Below are 6092 nucleotides of genomic sequence, written 5' to 3'. Positions count from 1 at the left end.
CCTGCCAAGGAAACTTCCCTCCCGGAGGGGGAAATCGTCGCCATCGTCATCACCAACACTCCTGTCATCGGAGGGGACTCATCACCATCAATGTGGGGACCTCGAATTACGAGTCGAGATTGCCATGCTCAGTGATCCCATAGATCAATGCTCACCGAACAAAGATACCGAATAAAAGAGTATTACATCCATACATATCGTTTAATACAGTAAATGACCACATCGGTCGAGTATTACTTGTATAGGCCTTGAAGGCCAACACTCCAAACTGGACCAATAGCGGAATTATTGGTTGAAAGCGTGAACCCATGCCATCAGCCTTAACCTACAGGCATTCTGACTGGGAAACGTCCTAGCTCGCATGAATGTCACCGAGTCAATCTTCACCATATCATGTTCTTTCATACTTGGTCAATGAAATAACCAGTGGCAAGCCAATGAGTACTTTGAATGTACTTGCAAACAGCCCATGGTATAATCAACGAAAGTGAAGGATAACAATATCATGCATCTCTGGTGTAACTCATCCTGGTGGAATGATCATGAATATGCATCAAGTTAAAGAATTACTTTTGAAGAACAGGTTACAGATATCAATATATTTGTCGAGGGCTGAACCATCCGGGTTCACCCTATATGCCAAGTCTCCGAACTTGGTCATATCATTGCTATCATAGCAACACAGTTTCCAACACCACACACACTCTTTCTCAACACCACACATGCTCTTTCTCAACACCACACACGCTCTTTCTCAACACCACACATGCTCTCTCTCAACACCACACATGCTCTTTCTCAACACCACACACTCTCACACTTGGTTTATGCGGAAACAACTGGACGTAGTTTAAGCAGGATTACCCAACTTTCCTTGACCATGGACACGTCTATTCGAATAGTTTACACTCTGTAGAGATAGTACGCTGGACCCACGAGATCCGGGAAACTTCCGTGTCATCCATGACTCGCGGTATATCACATAGCCGAGGTTAGTACCCGATCAATGCCTTTCCCTTGACGATACTAGACAAAGAGGTCCACTCGATTGGTACCCATCCCACATGTTGTACGTCTTACGAGCACCAACTCTGGACAGTACCAACCATGTGGGGACCAACGGTGTGTCTAGAACTCATAAAAATGGCATAGTCGTCCTACCCTGCACGACCCCATCACGAGAGTGACCACACATCACTCCCGCCACTAGTAATGTGGCTCTTTTCTAGCACCGACCAGAGTAATTAACATAGCCCCATCCCACGAGGGGTAACGTGGTCGTACTGGTAAGGTTGGGACGGTTGACACATCATAAATATAACCCCATTTCCGAAACCATACTCACACAAATACCGGGTGCATCACTTCACCAAAAGTGACCACCTAACTCATCATCACCCTTGAGCATTAGTGGCACCCGAGGGGGTTTTCCTAAACACTTGCTTTATGTCATCAACATGCTCATGATAATACTACTTCTATCTTTACTTGTCAACATGGTATAAGCATGACCCTCAAAGGTAGGGTCAAGCTCAATGCATGTGCTCCGGGGGAGCCTTCGGTAAAATCATATCAAATGATTACCGGTACTTATGATCATATGCAACGGGAATACTTGCTATTTTAACATGCAAAGTAACGTATGCTCAGTCATGGTCAAAGGGTTGCTTGCCTTGCTCTCGTAAGTCCTCGGGGTCTTCGAGATCTTCCGCTCCAACTTCAAATACTCTATCTACCCGTCAACTAACGTTGGAAACAACCACGCTAAGCCACACAACAAGCAGGAATAAAATTGCCACAAAAATAGAAGTTTTATTTTTCTTGGACCTCTCTGGTGATAAGAAAAATACCTGAAGCTTTCCATAGGAGATTTGAATCATGAAGAATTTTTGAATGGATGGAAAGAGCAATAGGTGATTATTGAATAATCCTACAGAAATCATTTTCTTAAAAATGAGTGGAGGCACTCAATAAACAGAGCATGAATTTAGAAATATTTAGGAAGTGGTCTCACTGGATTTGGAGTTGAGAATAATATTCTAGGAGCTTTCTAATATGGAATAAATAGCAATAGGAAGCTATTTATTTATGGCAACAGAAGTAAGTCACACAAAAGTGTTGACCAATGTTCTAAAAATAGGTAATGATTTTAGAAGGCTCTGGAAATTTGAAACACTCCATTTGGAGTTGGTTTGGATCCTCTAGGAATTTGCAAAGCTGGTTTTAAAATATCTAAATGGGATTTAGACATTAATATCAGAGGGAAGTATTTTGGAAAAAGGTACAATGCTCAAATCTGGATAGAACAGGATTTTAGAAACCTGCAGAATTTTGAATCATCAAGTTTGGAGTTATAATGGATTTGATATTGATTTTTGAAATATCTGATATAATAAAAAGTAAAGGGGGGCCTTCAGAGGATTATAACGCGCTCGGTGCGTTAGATAGACAATGGGCCGGCCCAGCTGCTCCACCACGCGGCAGAACGGCCACGTCGAAGGCGTAAAGCAAGCTTTACGCCTCTACCATGGGGAGGCGCAGCCCGGATGGGACGTCTCCACTCACAGGGCTGGGCCCGATCTGGCTGCCACTGACGGGCGGGGCCCAACTGCCAGGTTCGTCTCCCACCTCCCGCTCGAGTTGGGAGAGTGGGGAGGCGGAACAGGGCAGTGCCTGGCGTAGCTCCGGCGGCTCCGGTCGTCTGGCGTCGCTGCGGCCACCAGCACATGCGGGGCGATGAGGCCAACCTACCTGGCTGGTCGATCTTCGTCGGGGAGCTCCGAGCCGCGCGGGATCTCTCCGAGAGGAGCCGGTGCCTGCAACCGGGAAGAACGGCGCACCGGCCGCTGGGAGGAGGGACAGCGATGGGAGGGCCCTGCGGACGAGCTGGGGTGTTCTAGAGATGCTCTAGGAGGAGGAAGGGGCCGGGGAGGCACGCGACCCCCGGGTCATGGCGGCAGCCATGGTTGCCGAAGAGAAAGGAGTGGAAGAGAAGGCTCGAGAGGAACAAGGGGAGTTCGAGAGGGGTTCCAGGGAGAGAGGAGGAGGGTTTGAGGGAGCCAGAGATGCTCGGGAGTGAGGAGTTAAGGGAGGGGAAGGCCGAGAGAGCTCGGGAGCTCCTAGAGCTCGCGTGGGCATGGGTGCCACACGTCCCAGAGGGGCCTTCGAAGCTAGCTAGCGTCATGGAGGGATTCAAAGGTGGAGCAGGGCATGCTCTAGCGCTCTGGGGCATACTGCAGCTGCGTGACATGAGCTAGGAGACGAAGAAATGGTGCGGAGCACCATTAGTGCATGCAGCCAGCATGGTCACCATGGCTACGCTTGTCCAGGGTGACCGTTTGACCCGTCGAAGATGTCTCTCGTGCAAGGCATGCTTGCGAGAGGTCACTGGTGGAGTTTGGAGCCAAGTGGATCAGGTTTGAATAGGTTTTGACTATGATTAAGTTTGCAACAGTAAACTTAAGGCCAACAAAACTGGTCTGCACTAAGAGTGGATTGAGGGAAAACCATGTCCAGCACTCTTGTTCATAGAAGGACTACTAGCCTGCCAAATTCCAGCTCAGGGAAATGAGCCTAGCTAGTAGTTGTAGTGCAATCCTATATTTTAGTCAGAAATGAATTTGTAGATGTGCTGCTCATTTTCTCCACATGAGCATGCCATCTCTTGGTTTGAAATGAAGCATTGACACACTAGAGAGGCTCTGGAAAGAATTGGGAGCCTTGGGTTAAGCAGAAGTATGGGAAGAGAGGTAAAACAGTGATCCAAGGGTGAAAATGAGAGAAAGTTACAAAGGGTCCATCTCCAATACTTGACCAGTGGCCATCGGGATGTTCCTCGAGGTAAAATGTAACTATCTGAGGTTGTGGTAGAAATTTGAGCTCAAGGGTAAAAGTGGAGGGGTAAAAGAAGCCAATTTAGTGAGTGCACACAAGGTGTTTGATCTGTGCTTAGGCCATCAGATGAATTCCAATGGCTATGAAACTTACCATGATCAAATGATATATGAAAATAAGCTTGCACACCAAATTTGGGATTTGCTCGAGAAGTTTTCCAATGTAGACTTGGAAAACCCATGAAATGGGCAGAAATGGCTTTCTTCTTACAACCCTATTCAAATCAATTCCCACAATTCCAATATTTGGTGTAGGGGCATTATTTGAACATTAAGGCATGCAAAAAAAGTTTGAGGTCAATTGGAGAAACTTTATAATGTAAAGTTTACCAAATTCAGAAATCAACAAAGAGGGTTTTGAGGGTCTTAGGACAAGTTATTCTATTCTCCTTGATGTACCACTTGGTGTGGATGCCTTATTGGAGTATTAGAACTTGTCCACCAAATTTGAGCACAATAGGAGACACTTCACAATGTAGAGTTGCTCAAATTTGAATCTGGACACATAGGGTTTTAGGATAATTAGGGGAGTCAAATCAACTTGGATTCAGTTGAAACTTGGCAAGATCAACAATCATATCATAGGTGTCATGCTAAAATTTTACTGGAATTTATTGAGCATATTTCTTATAGAAATATTTCAAAAAGCTTGAAATCGGCAGGAATGGTTTTGGAGGGGTTTGCCCAATATTTTAAACATGACCATGTGTTGAAACTCATATATATGGAATAAATATATCCACTGAGTTTCCCTAAATTTTCTTAAAAAATTTGAAGGTAATAAAATAACTTTCCTTCATATGAGACCATTTCTGGCCTCATAGAAAGGCATTTAAATAAAATAATAAAATAACTTTCAAAATAATAATATTGTGGTTTTTGGAAGAAATTTTGATAATAGGTTTTAAGTAAAATAATTTGTGCAAAATAAATTCCCTAATTTGAGGACTTGTAGTACAAACCTCATCTCACGGGTTTGAAAGTTTAATTCAAAGAAATGCTTTTTGGTGAAAATAATATTTGATGAAAATAGATGTTTATCCTAAACACATGCCATGATCATGAGGCACGAGAACATGGGATGAGGAGGTGAGTTGGAGGATGGCAAGATTTATTGGGGAGCAATCACATGCATTCAAGCAAGCACGCAAACAATAGTCACTCCAAGCATCACAAGCATTCACAAATTTTTTTAATTGGTCCTAATTTTTGAAATAAGTTAATTAGTCTGGAGAGTCAAAAACTAGGTGTGACAATCAACATCTTCATCAGCACCATCTCATCTCCAAACCCTAGTTCATCTCTTGTAACCAATCTCCGTCTCGCGACTCCGATTGGTACTTGTAAGGTTGCTAGTAGTGTTAATTAGTCTTAGAAGTTGCTGCTAGTTGGATTACTTGGTGGAAGATTATATGTTTAGACCCTTGATGCTATTCAATACCTGTATGGTCATGAATATTATTATGCTTTGTGATTAGTCACTTTTGTTCCGGAGGACATGGGATAAGTCATGCTATAAGTAGTCATGTGAATTTGGTATTCGTTCGATATTTTCATGTGTTGTATGTTGTTTTCCTGTAGTGGTGTTATGTGAATGTCGACTACATAACACTTCACCATTATTTGGGCCTAGAGGAAGGCATTGGGAAGTAGTAAGTAGATGATGGGTTGCTAGAGTGAAAGAAGCTTAAACCCTAGTTTATGCGTTGCTTCGTAAGGGGCTGATTTGGATCCATTAGTTTAATGCTATGGTTAGACTTTGTCTTAATTCTTCTTCGTAGTTGCGGATGCTTGCGAGAGGGGTTAATCATAAGTGGGATGCTCGTCCACCCACATATCAAACTATCAAAGTAGCGAACGTGAATCATATGAACATGATGAAAACTAGCTTCAGAGAAATTCCCATGTGTCCCCAGGAGCGCTTTACCTCCTATAAGAGTTTGTCCAGGCTTGTCCCTTGCTACAAAAGGTATTGGGTCACTTTGCTGCACCGTTGTTACTTGTCACTTGCTATGAATCATCTTGTCACACAACTAGTTGTTACCGATAATTTCAATGCTTGCACAGATTACCTTGCTGAAAACCACTTGTCAGATCCTTCTGCTCCTCGTTGGGTTCGACACTCTTACTTATCGAAAGGACTACGATAGATCCCCTATACTTGTGGGTCATCACCAACTAGATTGGTAACTCTTGCAA

The sequence above is a fragment of the Hordeum vulgare genome, chromosome 6H (genome assembly GCF_904849725.1).
Source record: "Hordeum vulgare subsp. vulgare chromosome 6H, MorexV3_pseudomolecules_assembly, whole genome shotgun sequence".
Taxonomy (NCBI): domain Eukaryota; kingdom Viridiplantae; phylum Streptophyta; class Magnoliopsida; order Poales; family Poaceae; genus Hordeum; species Hordeum vulgare.
The sequence above is the reverse complement of the archived record's forward strand: the minus strand, read 5'-3'. Positions refer to the sequence as shown.